At 38.6% G+C, this 21,186-nt stretch overlaps 1 pseudogene; it reads right to left on the bottom strand.

The window, feature by feature from the left end:
- Nucleotides 1-1,322: 1,322 nt before the first annotated feature.
- On the bottom strand, nucleotides 1,323-14,945 carry LOC137735901 ((R)-mandelonitrile lyase 2-like; annotated as a pseudogene).
- Between the last annotated feature and the right edge of the window lie 6,241 nt (nucleotides 14,946-21,186).

The raw sequence follows: 21,186 nt of genomic DNA, 5'->3' as shown, positions 1-21,186 counted from the left end.
GGGGTTACGACCTTGCTACATACCAATGAGTGGGCTTTTAGTTTTCTACACACACACACACACACACACACAGGGGTTTCCCATAAACTGTTTTAAATGGAATTTCATTTAAAATGTCATGTTGTATTTGCTTTACATTTTAGCATATGCATTAGTATAGCTTTGCATAATATTGCATGATGCTACGGAGGCCCAAGTAAGTTCAGGTGAGTACATATTGATGGTATGGTTGCATGGTAGTTGGTTATGAGTTGATGCACATAAAGCTCATTGTCTTGCACCCCGGTGTTAGTGCTTTGCCCGAGGCCAGGGCCTAGCCTTCACATGATTGTTTACCTCCCGCACCGTACGCTCAACTTGGATCCAAGTCAGGTGCTAGCCTGTCGTATAGACCACATTAGGTGGTTTTGACTCGTAGGTGACTTGTGATTCATCGCACAGCCTTCACATGATCATAACACTTGAGCGTACTTATTTACACCCAGCCTGTCGTACATACCACATTAGGTGGTTTCGACACATGTGTAGGTTTAGTGCCGTACAGGTCACATTAGGTGACTCCGGCTGAATTGATGAACAATAGGTTCAGCCGTACAGGTCACATTAGGTGACTCCAGCTGGTTATCACTTTTACATTGATTTATATCACCTAGCTTATATATTTACTGATGAGATAGTGACATGGAATATACCTGGTTTTCTTTACTCTCGAGCTTGATTTCTATAAATACATATGTATTATTATTTTCTGGGAAATTATACGGGTTTTACGGTGAGGGGTTATTACTTCTGAAAAGTGAAAAGGTTTTCAAAAACTTTGTTTTTGCCCACTCACGTTTTCTATTTTGCGCCCCTCCAGGTTCTAGTTAGATGTTCTTCTTGGTGGCTCACGAGGACTCTACAGCGGTTCTAACAGACTCCAATTAATGTAGGGTTTTCTTTCGTATCCTGTATAATTAGTATTTAGCCTATTGGACTGCACTTAGGTCATCTATGCTCTAATGATGTGTATCCGTGCTTGAAACATCTTCACTCTCGCTTATATACTTACCTAGTGCAAATTAGTTAGTTTTGGTTTTTAATTACTCACATTTTCGTATCATTATCACTTCCGCACTGCGCTCATGGCTACGTCACCCTCACGTGACGGCTAGCATGCCTGGATTTAGGTCGGGATGTGTCAGTTTGGTATATTCCGTACCCACTGGGAAGTTCTCGTGTGAGTTCCTAGAAACAAAACCGTAACGACGTGGTTGGGGCCCAAAGTGGACAATATCGTGTTATGGTAGAGTCAAGCCCGATATGTGATGGGGGCCCGGGCCGGGATGTGACAATCTAATTTTATTAGATAACCTCAACATTAAAAGAGAAATATATCAAACATGAATAAAGAGGTACAGATAGCCTGGTGCATAGAAAGAACACGTCCCTTTCTTGCAGCCAACCATAATCCCCAATAACTAATGGGGTTTATTATTAAGGCATTGAAAAGTAAAGGATAGTGCATAATTAAGGAAAATATCGGTTGGAATGTTGAATCACGCGGATGATATACCTACCCAAGGTGGTCTCTCTTGCAGAATTTGAAGACCCATATACCTGCCCAAAGCACAAAAGTTGAAAGGAATGAAAAAGAGCAACATGGCATAGATTTCTTTACAAGCAATTCATACAAGCAAATAAGTTGCGATTACATATCACATACCTGCCTAACATCAGATAGAAGCCCATAGGGTGGCTCGCCGGTGTGACAGGGAATGTGGAAGAATCAACAACGCGTAATGCATCGATCCCACTAACACGCAAACCACCGTCAACCACCTTTCCAACAATGCATCCACCGTGGTAATGCCAATATGAGGCCAATGAATCATGACAAAATGTTTCGAGTGCATCATCTATTTGGTTATTTGGAAAAGGTACTCCTAAAAAGGTGAAGCCTTCTACACCTGGCAAATCTTGGGTTTAATACGGTTTAAATGCACCGGTCCTTAATAAATCACCGAATTGTTTCATGCCGCTAACACAATGAGCAAGGTCGGTGGCATTGGAATAGTAATGGAATATAACGTTTGGGCCAATACACATCATTAGATGAATTTAGCGTGAGAGAACCATGAGATAAAGGTCCTGGAACTTTGTTAGGAATGTGAACGAAAGTTGAATTTGGTAGGGGGTAAGACTGACGGGGGAAAAAACTGTAGGGTGGAACAGTAAGTGGCCCACCCGAGATAGAACATTGCCAGAAATTGTTTCTAATGCCCAGAGCTGTTACAATTGAGCCTTCTACTGGATTTGGGGGCAAAATGTTTATGAAATTACGAGGATTACCGTACAGAAAATGACCAACGTAAGGATGGTCAATAACAACTGGGATTCCAAGAGATGATAAGTAAGACTCTGGGCCAACACCACTAAGTAGTAGAAGTTGATGAGCACATATTTTACTACTTATTGTACTTTGAAAGCTACATTTTCTTGTGTTATGTTTGGACTTCAACGAAAGAAACTTCATGGTTTTATGTTTTGATGGCCAAATTAAGGAGATGAAATAGATCCTACGAGAAAATATGTCCGCGCGTTGTTGCGGGACTTAAATGTATTAGTCGCAACAAGCATGAATAGTTTCCACACAAAACAACTAAAAGGACATAGCAACTAAGAATCAATGAACAATTGGGACATCTTACTCATATGTGAGAGTCAATCCCTATTTCAAATCCCTATTGAACAAAAGTCCTATTTCTTCTTCAAATTGAATCGACATCATTGATCAAGCAATTAAACATTCCTATTGGCAAATAATTGACCCAAGAGTTGAGCAGATACATAGGGATTGGAAAAAGAGGACGCAATTAAACCATATAATTTAACAAAAGTAAAGGTCAATACAACTCTTCGAATTAAACTATATATCTAATTTACGAGAAAACTTTGTAAAATTGATAGTTTACCTGATATAAGCACTTAATTTTCCTATTTAAAACAGTTTACCCATTCTTGATAAGTAAAATATAGCTTAAGCTTAATTTATAAACAGCTTAATGCAGTTCAAAAGTATTTTCTGTTGTGGCGAGAAGGAGAAGCTAGAGTCAACCCGCCTTAACTTTTAACTTTTTCCAGATTCATATGTACAGTTTACCTGCACCCTCATACCATGTGTCTTGAGCTGTTATCTATCCTCCACTTGCAGCATTTTAGCTCTTCTGCATGGGAATCTCGACAGCAAACGATTTCATCTGTTACCGGTTAATGGAGATTTCTTCTGCACAACTGGATTACGAAGGGAGAGAAAAACAGTATTAGAAAAACACATTATACTCAAAATCATCATTAAAGATATTTTCAAACAAATCACAATCCATTACACAAAGTGGATCCAACTCCAAGGCAAGACTAAGCCAACACACAAACTGTATAAAAACCCAATAAAAGTAGAAGTGTAACAATATTGTTATGCGTGTAGATTTATTCTCACAGATAACAAATATAAGAATTTGATGATCTTGTTACTCAAGCTCCAAGGAAAAATGAAATAAAATTCAATGGTTAAAATTAATCCTTATGTAAATGTATTCCCCACATCTATATCATTCAAGTACAACGAAATTCAATGGCTTCAACCAAAAATAAAATAAAAAAATCCTGATTAACTTGAGTTCAAGACATTCAAGTACAACGTAATTGAAATCTGTGCAAGAGATTCCATGAAAACATAACATACAAACAAAACTTAATTGAAAGCAGAAAGAAAAACTTGGACATGAGAACCGATAAACACATTGTACCATAAAATGGCTCTACATGAGAGAGGGAGCGAGGGAAGAAAAAGTGTGTAGAGAGAGAGAACGCACCGAGTCATAAATCTTGAAACATCCCAACGTTACAAAAGCAGTAGTACAAAATGCCTCACATAAAGATAGAAGAGCCCAACAATAAGTAAGAAAGACATTAGTTGCTCCATCTATAGCACATTTTGCAACAACAGTTGGGCTCTTGAAACTAAAAGACCATAAATACATTTATGTAAGGGTAATCGGAACAAAAAAATGGAATTGAAAGTCGATTACGGACTACTCCGGTGTTTACCCAATATTGGGGGATCAAAAATTTGGGAGACCATGCAAATTTTGGAATCCATCTCCAAAATTTGGAGGAATTGGATTCCTTACAATTTAGTGGAGGTTGAATTCCGAGTTATTGGAATGCATTTTTCCTCCCCATTATACCCTCGAAAAATATAAACAATCATTGGAGACTGAGCAGCACACACTCATAAATAAAAGATTAGCAACCTTTACTTCAAGATAAACATAATGCAAACAGAAGAATAAAACTGTAACAAAAAACCTTGCACACAAACTTTTGCACTGAAGATGAGAATTAAAAGAATCACACCAGACTTACCCTTTCAAATATAAATCTTGGACCTACAGATTCAGAAAAACTTTGTGAGCCATTCACATATACCTGTCAAAGTGCACAACACCATTAAATGCTAGAGTTGACATCTACCTGTTCATCCACAGAACAGATACAATGAAGGAGACACAGAAAACAAACCAAGCTTCGAGTCCCGATGTCTAATCTAAATTAGAGAATGCTCACTCAGAAGACAAAGTAATACACATTTCTTAGGAAATTGTTTTGCAGTAGAGGCTATATAAGTGATCATTTCAGCAACCTGTTGCTGAATCTGCGTTTATCAAGACATAACAAAGTAAAGCAAACAAAAAAAGGCATTGTTAAATCTTCCTAACTAAAAATTCATAAAGTAACACCACCAAAACAAACAAAAAAACACGTTGTTAAATCTTCCTGCATTTAAATCTTGCTCACTTTAAAACAAAAATAAAGGAAAAGGGCCACCGTAAAAAGTAACACCACAAAAAAAAAAAAACAAAAAAAAACAAAAAAAACAAAAAAAAAAAAAAACAAAACAAAAAATACTTCGTAAAGACAGCACTCTTGTTAAGATACCCCAACTAAATCAGTTAAGCAAGAGACCAACATGGCAATGGGAATCTACAAAAAGGAAAAACGAAGAGAAGATATAAAATAGTAGACAAATGGTCATAGTTATATTAATTGAAATTGTTCAAAAAAGAAAAACAATGTTGAATACATACTTCCTTAGAATAAAAAAATTGATTAATTTATTATAATGGTTTCTTGGAACCCAAGTAGAAAAGGATACAACTTAATAACAATGGAAGCCACAGACCTATGTCATTTCTTATTTGGAATCAAATACAGCATATTTCGTATTCGGGAACCAGAAATTTAAGATTGCAAGCTCGAGACTTCCATACCTCAAACCGCAGTTGGCATGCTGTCTAGCAGTCCAAACCTTGATCCTTGATAAATTGAACTTCCTTCTTTGATCGAACAATCGAAAAATAGATAAATTAGGCAGCATGTCATATCAATATAACACCCCTATACGTACACACACATACCAAAACAGCCTACATTCAGATTTGCATCATATCCTTGTTTCTAACTCTCTGGGGAATTTTCACAAAACCTAATAGGCAAGATTTGCTTCCATTTAAAAGAAATCTGATTTAACCAGTGATCTCAATTGCATGTATATCTGAACGACCATGCTTGTTAGGGCTGGTTTGGTATTGCTGTGCTTTGAAACAAAGTTGTTTCTGCTGTGCTGTGAGAATAAGCAGCTGTGAAATAAAGCAGCAGAGTGTTTGGTAAACTTTTTTGTAAAAGTGCTTTTGAAAAAAAAAAGCAATATTATAAAGTTTTGTAAGCTTTTATATAAAACAGATGTGAAAAAAAGCCAATTTTTCAAAGCTGGGTTTTGCAGCTTCTTGTTTTTGGCTTTTTTTCACCCAAAACTGTGAAAAAAAGCTGAAGCTGAATGTTTACCAAACACAAAAACAGCTCTCAGCTTTTTTCAGAATCACCTCAGTACCAAACCAAGCCTTAGTCTCGTTATAGGATGTATTTAACACTTACCAAGTGGTTCCAAAACAACATCCTCCATACATATTATGTTGCCAAACTATGAATCAAGACCGAACTTTCCTACTTTGGTAATGTAATCTCCTAGTCTAGTTACAATTTGGTTCCTGTATTTTGACCTGAAAACAATTTTGGTCCCCTAGAAGTTGCCAATGGCACCCGAATTGTAACTGGAAAACAACTCAGACACAACTATGAAAACTTAAAACTCGAGGCACCAAAGCGTGAGAACAAAGAAACCAAAATAGTTAAATTTACTCTTTTATATCATACATACCATTAAAAATTTGTTTAGAGATAAAAATGGTGGTCATAGTAGAGAATCCAAGTTGACCAAAGAAAGTGGATTTCCTCACTTTCTAGTGCTATTATATTTACCGTGCTTGAGACTATTCAAAGATGAAAAAAGTGGAAATTTCATGCAATATGAAAACAAATCACTGATAGTTAATACTGCTTACCATAGAAGCTAACAATCTTATTTTGTACGAAAAACATGAAGATCACTAAAAGACACCAGAATATAACTTTCATCAATGACATACTTTATGAGAATTTTGGATCCAAAAGTGGCTCCAATAAAATAAATTTAGGCTCGTATATGCAATATATTAACATGAGAAAAAAAAACATGCATACCTAATGAAATAATGAGGAGAATGGCCTTTGACCATTTGTTGTCTTTGATACAACTCTTTTCATCCATGCCTTCATGTTTGTATCCTTTGGGACATTGACATGAATAATTTCCAGGTGAATTTATGCATGTTTCAATATCTGTAAAGTACGGAACCATGGACGAACATCAGTTAAAATCCCAATTTTTAAATTGGTTGAATTGGGAAGAACCATTTGTACATTCACATGGTGTTGAGAGAAATAACCTTGAAAATAAAGCACTATACATACACAAAATTAGGATTAAATTCTAAACGCAAGGTTCCTTGATTCTTCCGCTTCAGAAATTTGTTGTTGCATAGCCAAAAATTAGAGAAAATAAGCTTTGGTTCAGAACTTACTCACTCTCTGCAGACATGGGTTCCTCCTCAATTTTTGTCATCCTCCTCTTTCTGCGATCTCTCTCTCTGTCTCTCTCCTTGTCTCTGTGCAATCGTTCTCTCCCTCTCTCTCTCTTTCTATTAAAGAATGATAAAACTTCTTCTACAAGATTGTATTTTTACTCAATGAATGTACAATTACACAGAAGATAATATATATAGCCTTTGGCTCTTTACAAATCTACCCCTTGACTATTTTAACTAAACTTGTAACCATTCTAACTAACTATAGTTAATAACAAACTAACCACATTTAGCTTTTACTAAACTATTTCATGCCTTATCAATTCAAGCTCAACCCCCACTTCTTCCCACGCCACCTCAGGTGTATGTTGCTCAGAATCAACCACTTCAGCACTCTTTTCGTTACAATTCGAATCGTGGGAAGATCAATCGTGGCACCTATCGTGGCAATCGAGGTTCTTATCGTGGTAATTCTTTCACTAGTGGCTTCAATCGTTCTAATTCATTTGATCAATCTCGTGGTTCTTCTTCTGGTTCTCGGGCTCCTTGTCAGATTTGTGGTAATTCAAGTCATGAAGCGCTTGAATGCTTTGACCGTATGAATCCTGAGATATGTGGCCGAATCCCTCCTGCCAAGCTCCAAGCAATATGTGCTCGTTCCACCGCCAAGCCTTCTCCTACTTGGTTAATTGACTTAGGAGCTACTTCGCACATTACTAATGACATATCACACATCAACTCTCCTACTCCCTACACTGGTGAAGACAAGGTTTACATAGGTGATGGTAAAGGTCTGTCCATTTCTCATGTTGGTTCATCTACATTACGAACCCCTACTTCTTCTTTTACATTGTCAAATGTTTTGCATGTTCCTCACATACAACACAATTTGTTGTCTGCCTTTCAATTTCTCCGGGACAATTGTTGTTCATTGACTCTTGATTCTGATGGATCCGTTGTTAAGGATTGTTCCACGGGGAAGACGCTTTTGCGGGGTTCAGTTAAAGACGGCTTCTATCCTTTGCAGTCTACTACATCTTCTAGTTTCGTCTCTGGTAAAGCTTCTTCTTCACTTGCTGCATCAGCTTTTGTCAGTATTAAAGCTCCAATATAGATATGGCATAGGCGTTTGGGTCATCCATCTTCTGCTATTTTTCATCAGGTAATATCTACAAATCCTCTTGCAGTGCAAGGCAAGTCTACCGTTGATTTTTTCTGTTCAGATTGTGCATTGGCAAAGAACCACAAGCTTCCTTTTGGTCTGTCTTCTTTAGCAACTACTCACAGTCTTCAACTTTTACACTGTGATTTGTGGGGACCTGCTTCTGTTACATCTAGCAGTGGTTTCCGATATTACTTACTTCTTGTTGATGATTTTAGTAAATACAGTTGGTTTTTTCCTTTGAAAGCAAAGTCGGATGTACTTTCTACATTTGTTGCGTTCAAGAACTATGTAGAAAATTTGCTTGGTAATAAAATCAAAGTGTTGCGTTCAGATTCAGGGGGTGAATTTACTGGTCATTCGTTTGCACTTTTCTTAGTGCACATGGTATTTTTCATCAATTCAGTTGTCCACACACGCCTGAACAAAACGATTATGCTGAGAGAAAGCACCGCCATCTTGTGAGACCGCTCGGACCTTACTTGTTGCTTCTCATGTCCTTCATGTGTTTTAGGTCGAGGCTTTCTCTACTGCCCTATATCTCATTAATCGTCTTCCCATTTCTGGTCTCTCACAATCTCCTTGGGAAATTTTATTTCATCAGCACCCGGATTATTCCAAACTCAAAGTTTTTGGTTGCCAATGCTTTCCATGGCTTAAACCTTATATTCACAATAAATTGGATTCTAAAAGCAAGAGTTGTGTGTTTTGGGGCTATAGTCTTCAGCACAAAGGTTATCGGTGCTTTGATCCGATTGGCAACCGAGTCTATATCTCCTGACATGTGCTTTTTAATGAAGAATTCTATCCTTTTCAATCTCTGCCCCTTCATACTTCTAGCTTCGGCAGTGTCTCTCCCGTTACTTCTTCTTCAATGGATCTCTATTTTAGCAAGTATACTCATCCTGCTTCTTCTCCAACTCCTGATACTTCTCCAACTCCAAATGCTTCTCCACCTCTAGTTGCTTCTCCAACTCCAGATGCTTCTCCAACTTCGGATGCTTATCACTTTATTTCTACCTCTATGGTTAATACTCATCCTATGGTTACCCGATCCAAAGCAGGCATCTATAAACCTAAGGCTTATGCAACAACTAAGCATCCTCTATCCATTGCACTAGATTGTGTTCCCAACACTTATTTACAAGCATCTAAGTTTGCTCACTGGCGAGCTGCGATGCAGGATGAATATAATGCCTTACTATCTACAGGAACTTGGTCCTTAGTTCCTTCTCATTCTTCTTAAAACATTGTTGGCTGCAAGTGGGTGTTTCGTGTCAAGAAGAAGCCTGATGGTACTGTGGATCGTTACAAGGCTCGGCTTGTTGCCAAGGGCTTTCATCAACAAGAAGGCATTGATTTCCAAGAGACTTTCAGTCCGGTTGCTAAACCAGTTACCATTCGAATACTTCTTAGTCTTGCTGTTCAACATAATTGGTTTTTAAACCAATTAGACATCAGCAATGCCTTTCTTCATGGGATTTAAAAGACGATGCCTACATGCTTCAACCCCCGGGTTTTATTGATCCTTTCTTTCCCAGTCATGTGTGTAAACTTCAAAAATCGTTGTATGGTCTTAAGCAAGCCCCTAGAGCTTGGTTTGAAAAACTATTTCAAGCTCTGCAGGACTTTGGCTTCCATCAATCTTCATCTGATGCATCTTTGTTTGTACTTAATGGTCCTCAGTTAGTTATCGTTCTCGTTTATGTTGATGACATTCTCGTTACTGGCCCTAATTCTCATCTCTGTCATCAATTCATTCAACAGCTCAGTGATCGATTTCCAGTGAAGGATCTTGGTCCTTTACACTATTTCTTGGGGTTGGAAGTCCAGCGATCTTCTTAAGGGATTTTTCTTCATCAAACTAAATATTTGCTTGATTTTCTTCAACGGACCAATATGCAGGGTGCCAAACCTTGTTGCACACCTCTTGGCTCCCACAAACTGGATCATACTGGTTCTCTTCTACCCAATCCCACTGAGTATCGCTCAATTGTTGGAAGTCTTCAATACCTCACATAGACTCGCCCAAACCTTGCTTTTGCTGTTAATCAGCTCTGCCAGTTCATGCATGCTCCGCGTGAACAACATTTTCAAGCTGCCAAACGAGTTCTTCGCTTTCTAAAAGGTTCTGTTTCCCAGGGAATATGGTTTACAAAGGGTCATGTTGATCTTTTAGCATACTCCGATGCTGATTAGGTCGGAAACACGTTTGATCGACGTTCAACCAGTGGCTATTATGTCTTTCTTGGTCCCAACCTCATAAGCTGGAGTGCCAAGAAACAAAATACTATCACCCGTTCTTCTACAGAAGCAGAATATAGGTCTCTGGCTCATACGGCTGCAGAACTCACTTGGGTTTGTAAAATCCTTCGTGACCTTCACTGTCCTCTTCCTAAACTGCCTACACTGTGGTGTGATAACATTTTAGCCATCTCGTTAGCCTCTAATCCTGTTTTTCATGCTCGCACGAAGCATGTTAAGATTGATTATCATTACATTCGCGAACTGGTTCTAGCTAATCTTCTCAAAGTCCAGTTTGTTTGCAGTGCCAATCAATTAGCTGATCTTCATACAAAATCTTTGTCTAAACCTCAGTTCCGATACTTGTGTTCCAAGCTTCCTATTGGAATCAACTCTGATTCCTCCTTTCGCTTGATGAGGTGTATTAAGGAAGATAACAAGTCTTCCATTTCTGTTGATGTTAAATAGTTTAGTAAAAGCTAAATGTGGTTAGTTTGTTATTAACTATAGTTGGTTAGAATGGTTACAAGTTTAGTTAAAATAGTCAAGGGTAGATTTGTAAAGAGCCAAAGGCTATATATATTCTCTTCTGTGTAATTGTACATTCATTGAGTAAAAATACAATCTTGTAAAAGAAGTTTTATCATTCTTTACTTTCTGCGTTCTTCCCTCTGTGCAAGCGCATACTCACCAACTCTCTCAATCAACTCTCTCCATTCTCTGCCCGTGAAGCATCAATAATCTGAAAACCTAGTTTGATTTTTCATTGCTTAGATGGAGAAAATTGAGGAATGAAAGAACAATTTAGGGCTAGCACTAAAGTTGAGAGAGATGGAAAGTTGGGAGAAAGCAAGAGTCTGAAAGAGAGAGAAAGAGAAATGATTAGAGAGAGGTCGAGTGTGACAGAGATGAGGGGAAAACACGGGATGGGATTACCAATCCCTGAAATCACTTATCTGAACGTGCAACAGAGCATGGTCCAATCGACCCCATTCTGGTTCAAAAACAAAGGAAATGAAAGTTCCCCTCTAACCAATGCTCGTTCAATCACCAACACCAACAATTGATTTGAGGAGAAAAAACTCAACCCTAACCCCCTTTTTGGTAGCCTCACTCCTCCCTCTCCCTTCCCCTCCTTGCCATCCCACGCCTTTCTCCCTGAAATCCGTCCACAAATCCTCCCACACCAAATTTAGATCAAACCCTAATTTCCAGAATAATGATAAAAATCGACAAAAAATATATACAATTGGCACGTTACCATTGATACGAGTTCTGGTAAGAAGTGCTGCGACGAGGTAAGGTGAGGTGTGCGACGGCGAGGGGAAGGCAAGGTGTGTGACAGTGAGGCGCCGAATCGACTTTGTTGTTGAAGAGCTCTGAAGCAAAATGGGTTTGTCGTTGAAGAGATCTCTGGAACAAAATCGGGTTTGCTTCCATCCCCCACCCTTTCTACGATGGTCAATAAATCGAAATTTTCAATCTGAAACTAAAGAGGCGGTGGCAATCTTGTAAATAAACTGAAATGTAGTTCAAAACAGTGTTCATTTCTACAGTGCGATTTCACCTCCTCCTTCTTTAGACTAAAGTAATTATTTTCCATTTTTGTTTGTCACACATGTTGGCTGGCATATTGTCCATATTGTGATATGTTTTTATCATAATAATGTTATGTAGAATGACAAATTAAGAGAAAAGTAGAGCATTTGTCTCACATAGGATTCTTCCTTATTCTTTTCATCAGCACGTGACTAGCATAAGTAAGGGATACCTACTTTTCATTCAAATCGATAGAAGAAAGGCAAGTCCATCTTTAATCCAACTTTTCTGGACCTCCAGCCGCTGACACTCTTGCAATAGAGGAAGAGATTTCAATCGAGCAAAGATCAAAGAAAGATGGAGGATCAATCTCTTAATTTCATCTTTAAGTCAGGGGACTTCACCAAGAGTATAAATATGAGAATTTGGATGCTAAGTCCTTTCAGTTGGTGTGGGAATTTGATCACTTTCAGAATTAGAGGATATGCATTTGGGAAAATACGATTACCATTTCGAAACAACCAGGGAATCGAAGAGGGCAATATGAAGGCTATGTCTGCAGTGATTAAACCCAAGAGGCACAATGTAATAAATCAGTGATTAAGTCTTTGTCAGTTACGGAAAGTAAATGAAACAGAAGGGGGAAGAGAAAGGAAGAAAAAGGAGCAGCTGCTTGGCATTAATTTGGCAATATTTTGCTGATCATTAAGGATCATTGAAGAAGGAATCAGCAGGAGAAGAAATAAAAAAAAAAAAAAGGGAAGGCAGAAGGTAGATTGGAGGTGCAGAAAAGCAGGGGATTTTTCAGGCTTTTTGTAAACTAAATTTTCTTCTTAATTCTTATGGATTCAGTACCAATTTCAATTATGTTTTGGAACTAATTTCAGGAGAAGAAAGAAAAAAAAAGGGAAGGCAGAAGGCAGACTGGAGGTGCAGAAAAGCAGGGGATTTTTCAGGCTTTTTGTAAACTAAATTTTCTTCTTATTTCTTATGGATTCAGTACCAATTTCAATTATGTTTCGGAATTAATTTCATTTTGCTAGGGCTACGATGTAGCCTAACCATGATTGCTTAATATTTTAGTTTAATTATTTATGAACTTGCATTCCCTTAAGTATCATTTTGTTGTGCTTATGAACTTGATTTTAATTCTTGTGATTAGCTACCACTTGGGTTTGAATTGAGTGTATGTGATGTGAGTTAATGCATATGCCATGTTGTTAATTCGGTTTAGCGTCTTGCAAATGGTACCATGAATTCCTTGTTATAGATGCCATACACTAGGTTTCATGCGGGTTTTTTTAGTTAGTTCCCAAATTGTTAATGAACTTCTGTGTGTTCAGTAGTCTAGATGCCATAGATTATTAGCACATATGAGTATACATAGTAATCTAGATGTCATGGATGCTATATGAATTAGAGGAACTAGATTGTCAAGTTGGATGTTTATTTGTTAATAATTAACTGTTGAAATTAAGTAGGATTGGTTATGGTGAATCGGATGCTCTAGTGTTTTTCCCAATTGAACTATAATTTGTTTACTTTGTCGTTGTCATCACTTAGCTAAGTTCATTTCATTTTATTTACAATCGCCATTTCAAAATTCTTATTCAAATCATCAATTTTTCTATTCCAATTCGAGTGAAACTTAAATTTAGTTAGATAGTTAGAATTACATTCAATCTTAGTTGGAACGATCTTGTGCTTGCCTACTATATTATACTACAATTCATACACTTGCGAGCATTAAAATTTGGACTTGATTGGGTTGATTTCGATTAATCTAAGTTTGGCAACAGAAGCTGAGGAGTCCCCATTGTCCCTGCACTCAATATAACTTCCCCTTGATTGCGTACGTATGCCCGATGAGAAATCCCATTAGAATCCTTAAATATGACTCCTCTTGCTGACAAATCTGCATTATAAAATAGCTTATAGTTAATATCAAACAAATATAACAAAAATAGGGTAGCTTTATTACCATTTCCAGTATTTGGCCTTACCTTCATTCCATTGATGGTTTAAAATAATTAATTATTAATTTAAAGTGCAGCATGAGACAGAGAAACTAGGATGTTTTAGAAAACTTAGATGCAAACGTACTTGATTCAAAAGTAGAAGAGATGAGGATCTTCTCTATGTTGGCATGAACCGCAACTCGCAAGTTGTCTAGGTCTCCTTTGTTAAGTAGTTCATCAGCTGCATGTCTCGTTCCATTATTGTCAAAAGTTGAGCCAGTGATTCTAGTTCCCAGTACGTGATCCAAACTGAATCCGTTGTCTGGTAAAACGCCAGCCTCCAAAAATACTTCTTGTGTAACAGTTTGCCAAGCGAATGCATTTGGCTTGTACACAATAGTGTCTTCGATCCACTCATATGTTGCATTAACCAAATCCATGTCCCATTCAACTCCTGATTGACTAAAGAATGAAATGTTAGCTCTTGCGTAAACGCCAGCATTGCTTATGCTCGTGCCGCCGAGGATCCTTCCTCTAACAGTAGGAATACCATCTTCTGACATGATCCTTCGAACTGGTGTCTCTCCATCATCTTCTTACTGGAGATTATAAACAAACCCATCTTGAGTCAAGACATTCGGATATGATGTAGGAAAACTTCCCCTTTCTAAAACGAGCACCAAATAGTTTAATGATAAAGTTGTTGCCAATGGACACCCTGCGGTACCCCCTCCAACTACGATGTAGTCATATACTTCTTCTTGTGGAAGATCAGTGGCATTAACCACAGATTTTGAGTAGCTAAAATCTGAAAAATGTAAAAGAGAATTTTCTTAAGTACAAAGGAAGAATAATGGTTTCAGAAGTTTATCATAAGTAGCACATCTACTTTGTAGGCATCTTTATATTTCTCTATTTTTTAATTTACATATATAGTTTACCATGCTTAGAAGGAGTGGCCAACGATTGAACCTCTGATTGAAGATGGACACAAAGTTGCAACACCAATAGCACACGAAACACCATTGATTTCTCCATTTTTGAATCCTGGAAGACGAACGTACTCCCCTGAAAATTCAAAACACTTGTATGGTTTCATCTAGATTTATTCATTTTGTTTGTCAATGCTCATTAGAGAATAGTATATATTAACAACGAAAGGGTCATTGATTTACAAATTTTGAACTTCTAATATTTGGAAGTCAGTAAAATAAACGATAATTGGCACATATATTATAAAAGGTAGGAAACTTTACGGACGAGATATTGAGTATAGAATTTCTTTTTCAGATGTGCTTCTAGGATTTTGTTAATAAACTTCTCCCATGCAGGATACAAAGATGGACTTTGTATGGAAGCAACACTTGCATCCTCAAGAAAAAAACAAGCTCAAACTTCTCTCAATAACTCTCCATAATCTTGAAACCGAATTCTACTGAATGGCGAGTATTGCGTGCAGTGAGCATCGCTCTTTATAGACGGTGAAGGCATCTATATACAAAGAAAGGTCATAACTTGAGAAAACGAAAGGACCTTTGTAAAGGCCATGACTGGCTCACGTGGCACTTTGCTGGTGCCAACTCAACGACGGAATGCGAACGTGTTGCTACGTTCCAGGTATAAAACTAGAAAAATCTTAACTCTAGCATTAAACCTATTGAAACATGATCCTCTCACAAATCGTGCACCATATATAAAACTAGAAAAATCTTAACTCTTGTATTAACCCTATTGAAACATGAGCCTCTCACAAATCCTGCACAAAGATCACATGAAATTTTTTTTATTTGGGTTTCATATGCGGACCATACTTACGGAGATGAGCAACTATTTGGGGATATCCACAAAATATAGCTAATGTGTAATTTAGTCTTTAATAACATGTTATTAACTTACTGTGCAACCTCATAATTGAAAGTGTTTATTCCCTTTTATTGACTTCTAAAAATAATTTATTGGTTTATCTCTTTCTCTCTCCCCTGACTCCGGCTTGGGATCGGCGACAGCCTCTTTCCCACCACCTCCCAGCTCTGCTTCTAGCCCTTCTCCCCTTCCCATCCCACCCTCTTTACGTCCTCTCCCTCGCTCGCACATGCGCCTCATAATTTCATCGTACTTCTTTTATTCCCACTAATTCTATTGGGATTGGTGTATGCATGGCAAGTGTCCCCTCCCTTTCCCACCGCTTTGTGGGCAGCTTGCCGACCTTTGTTGTTTTCTTCCTAAAATCAAGCCCATACCAATCACGTCAAAGTAGTTGCATCATAGCCGATTCAATTCAATAGTTTAGTGACCTTAGGTTCGATCCACTAGCAAACAAAGAATTAGGTAAGAAAAAGACATGATGTATCACGCAGTCTCCCAACATCAATTGCAAATGATGTGTGTGGCTCCATCCCCACCCCCCGCGCACGTTGTTGAAGTCTGTTGCGAGTATTGTTTAATCTCTAGCTGTGACTCATTCTTTCTGCCAAGCTTTTCGTTGGTAAACAACCAACAGAACTTACTATGATTCTTCACTAATCCTACAGGCTTGACTAAGTTAAGCTGTTTGGAGGGAATTTTTTTTGTATCAATCTATATCCATGGTGAAAGTACTCTGCTGGGCCGACACTGACACTAAGAGACGAAAGCTAGGAAAGCAAATAGGATTAGATACCCTATTTGTCGATAAACGATGTATACTCGTCGTCATTCTTGATGAGATAGGGTCAACTTTATTTGGCAAAGTAGGCAAAAGAGTTGCTTCTCATCTGCCGGACATCCCTTTCTTTTTCTGGTCATCTAACTTTTAGCTTTCCTTTTTGATTTTGGCTAGTTATATGGTTTTGGGTAGGATTTCTTGTTATGGTGGTTTAGATACACCTTATATGGTTTGATTTCCATGGTGGAAGCATGTTCCTTGACTGATTGTGACTGAGCCGCCTTACTTGGCTAAATCTTTGGTGGCTCCTCCCATAGCATCTAAAATCTCTCTACAAGCAGTATGCACCTCCACGTGGAGACTTGTTGATAGATGGTTTTCTTCTCGGCTTAGGTAGTTTTTATTTGTTTTGTCCTGTTTAGCAGTTCTGTTGTTTATGCATGATTGTCCTTGTAATAGGTTTTGTGTGCCCTAGGTCTAGGTGTCGATGCAAATTTCTATCGTCTTCAGTCTTGACAAAAATTAGCCCGCAAAACAATCAACAACTTTGATCACAAGCTTAAAGCTTCACACGCCCACGATGAGTGGTGGGGGGGGGGGGAGGTTGGTTAATGGATCTCCAATGCCTAAGTTAGTCTCTTTGAAAAAAGTGACGTGTTTAGGGTTTTTCTGTATGTAGAAAAGACGCACCCCTTTTGGTGGAGAAATAGGGTACTTATAGAAGAGGTAGTCGGCTATTAGGGTTGATTTGGTGAGAATAAATATTCCCAAGATATTGTGTGAATAATATCTTCGAAATAAATGTAATTATCCTTAATTAAATATAATTGGGCTTACTTACTTGATAGGGTTTGTCTTTAATTGGGAGTGTATTAATAATAGAATTTATGGATAACCATATTATTAAATACCTTTGATTTTTTTCACGGGTAGTGGACGGGCAGTGGAGCTCTGAGTAGTCATAGTTTGTAGCTTGCATGTCCTAGGATGTTGAGCTGTGCTTGGGATGCCTCTCCATTTAATGAGGGCAATCTTGTCTTTTTTAGCTGAAAGTCCATGTGTCACCTCCAGGAATTTTGAGATTATTTTTTGCTCCATAAATGTTCTCATAGTTGTTGCTCTACTCGCAAGAAAGGGCAGTAGGTGTAGAAATCCCAAGTTGCACTAGTAAGCCTGAAGTCGTTTCCCAATTTGATGTAGTTTCTCACTTTGAATTGGGATTTAAATTCTTCTAGGAAAGGGATTTTAATCACCACCAAAATCTAACAATTGTTCCTTGTGTCGTTGTAGGATTTTTTTTCGAACATGTCTTTCTCAAGCCACAAAAATGATGAATTTATCTTGTCGTTGCATCGCCAAGGCGGGGATCTGCATGTAATTTAGGCTACTTCAAGACTGCTCATGTCAATATAGGTTTTGATGAGCAGTTCAAACACTTCCATGAGATGTTCAACCATGCAATTTCGTCTGGGGTTCATGTGAAGCGGACCAAGGAAGGTAGTAGCCATGCGTCGTATAGATCTTGGAAAGCTATCAAGTTTCACCCCTACTACTTCCTGTTGGGGTTCACCTTTCCTATTCCTCGATTCTTTCAGGAGATGATCTGCTCCATGAAGTGTGCTATTGCTCAATGTTTTATGAATGCTGTTCACGTGATGGTGGGGTTCCATAACTTGAGTAGGTTATTTGACATGGACTTGACTACCAATGAGTTTTGGTACTTTTTCGAATAGGCCACATCGATGATGTCAAGCAGCTAAGGACCCATCATAGGCTTTTTAATCATTCAAGCAAACAGGATCATGATTAGGCCAAGGAAACCTTAGAAATCAGCAGAGAATGAGAATCTAACTCATGCCTAGGTTGCACGTTCCGATTGCTTTCATCAGTGGTAAGTGGGCTGCTTAGTCTCTAAGCTGCTTTATGTTTTTGTTGAGCTACGATCTGATTTATCTTCCTCTGTTTATGTAGATTCGGAATTTGGCTTAACTTCCAAGACTTCTCCAGACATGAAGAAGGTGCACAACCCTTTGGGTAAACCTGTTGAATATCATGAGTAGCGCTGGCTGATTAGTCCTCTTCATTGGGAGAAGGGGGGCTGCCCTCGAATGAAGATATCAAGTAGATTAAGGCTGAGGTATTAGCTTGGTCGATTGTTGTTGTAAAGCCTGCTACTATTGGAGGTGGAAAAAAGAGATATCTGTCGCCTGCTTGAGAGCCGTTAGTGGATGAAAAGCCAAAGACTTCCTCCACTGCTCGAGTGTCCATCCATTGCTGGGAAACTCGTGATTAACTCAACTTTTTCCAAGGGGAAGAAAGAGGCTACTGGTTTTGACCCATTGAAGCCTACTGCTCTGAAGGTGGCTGTAGATGAGCTTGTGAAGCTGGCTGCTCCAAAGGTGGCTAAAGCAATTACTAACAGGATTACATAATGTAAAAGTTCTATCATGCCTTGGGTATCTGGGTCTGCATTGAGACATCCTCTGGAGTTAAGTTTGGTTTGATTTCGGTGAGGCTTGGAAGGTTGATTTTACAAGTGGGGTGGCGCATGGGCCAGTTCATCCTGCTGCTAGCATCGATTCTACTGTTGAGAAGGAGAAGTCTGCTCATAGGAGTAGTTGTGAGAGATCCACTAAGGTTGCCTCTGGAGAGTTTGCAAAGATTTGTGCGCTTCTGAAGCCTGATTTGCTTGAGGATCTAGAAGCATGCGCCAAGTTTGTTGACGGCATTGGTAAAGTTGTCAATTCAAGTTCCTTTGCTAAGAATACAGTCCATTCTTGTCGGAGTTCTCTACTCGTTATAATGCAAAAGACTATGGCCTTGGCAGCCGAGTCCATGTGTGTTAATCAGGATGAAGCTAAGGCTGCTATGGAGATGGAGTTGCTCATGGTGGCTAAAGCTTACTTGGTTGTAGAGAAGATGAAAGAGTTAGAGTCTAAACTTGCTGTTTTGAAGTGGTCTGATGTCTCTACCTTCATTTCTCTACAACTTGAGACCACTTACTTGGAGGTTGTTGATTTGAAGGCTAAGCTTAACTTGATCTATAAGAAATATGATGCTGTAGAGAAAGAGATTAGTCGTTACATACCTCAAATTCAAAGTCTTGAGGGTGTCGTTTAAGAGCTCGGTCCGCCTTCTATGTAAAGGATAAAGATTTGATCGCTACATATAATTAGGTGATCATTTTCCAGAAAATCGTCACGAGACTTAAGCCCAAGGAGTTAGAAGTTCAGGAGGCGCTGAAGATCAACGAGAGCCTAAAGAAGGAACTGGATGAGCTACAGCATGTTCGTGCCGATTTGCTTGAAGAGAGCTAACAACTGAAAAGCGAGAAGGTTAATCTTGAAGCTTCGCTTGCCTAGGGTCAAGTTGATTTTTACAAGCTGGGCTATATGGATCATATCTTCGATAAACCGTCGGACTTTGAGTTCACTGGGAAAGACTTCGAAACTTTCTCCATTTCTCCATTTGATCTATTTCCTTTTTCTTTCAAGGTCACTTTTGGTAAGATGTTGGTGAGGGTGACGCCCATGCTAGGGTAACCGTGGATAGCGTTGCCCAAGCTGGGGCTGCTGAACATGAAGTGTTGGTCGGTGTCGTTGCTGAGAGCGATGCAGCTATTGAAGGCGTGGTGACTGAGAAGTCAGAAGGTGTCCAAGCTGTTGAAAAGTAGTCTTTTATTTTAAACTTAGGAATTTTCTTCTTTTCCCTTTTTGTTTTCTTTTGCTTGAAGTTTGTTGGCCTTCGAGCTAGTTTATCAATTAGCTAGTAATTTAATAAACTATTTTCTTCTCTTTACTTCATCTTTGTTCCTCTGCCTTAATAAAGCGTTCGGCCGTAGGATGAGTGGCTCACTTCATCATTTTAGGCACCAACTTTGTTGTAGTTGTGTGACTTTCACATGCTTAAGGCGTCTTTCGAAACAGTTAACTTATAGGGCTGGCAGCCGAAAATGTTACTTTCAGAGCAGACGAATCAACATAGCCTTTATAGTTATCAGTTTCATATCAGTGGTACACCAAACTTTTGTTCATTAGACCATCCACATGTGCGCTACTTTTTAATAAGCAAACAAGCTTGTTTAGCTTATATGGCCCCAGGTTTAGTGTACAACCTTTGCAAAGCTGTTAACCATCGAGCCGACAGCCAAATGTCTTACTTACAAAAGCAAATAAATCTATGTGGCTTCTTGGCTATTAGTTATGGCTTTCTAAGGTGTTGATTCACCAATCTTTTGAGCTGCGTGGCCTGTATCACAACATAATAAGATTGTAAGGACACGAAATTCACTAACTTGTCATAATATAAATGTGCAGTTGTATGGAATTTCATGGGTAGTGGTTCGAAAGAACACTTTTTACTTTATATAAATGATTATGTAGGTTGCGTAGCAAGTAACACAACACTTTAGGAATCAGTGTAAACCCAAAGGGCCATTCTATGCTTAGCAAGGGTAAAACTCGTAGGCTGCGTAGCATGTCTGCAATTGATAGAGTTATGTATGAGCACGCTAACTATTAACATCTCACAAGAATGTGCAGTTGTATGGGTTTGTGCGGCTTAACTACTTGAAAGGCAATTCGTAAGCAGTCTTTTGGAATTCGTGGGCTACTCAGTGAACTGGCAGCATGTTTT

The sequence above is a fragment of the Pyrus communis genome, chromosome 13 (assembly GCF_041283825.1).
Source record: "Pyrus communis isolate YQ-2024b chromosome 13, ASM4128382v1, whole genome shotgun sequence".
NCBI classification, from domain to species: Eukaryota; Viridiplantae; Streptophyta; class Magnoliopsida; order Rosales; family Rosaceae; genus Pyrus; species Pyrus communis.
Note: the sequence above shows the minus strand (reverse complement) of the source record. Positions and strands in the feature narration are given on the sequence as shown.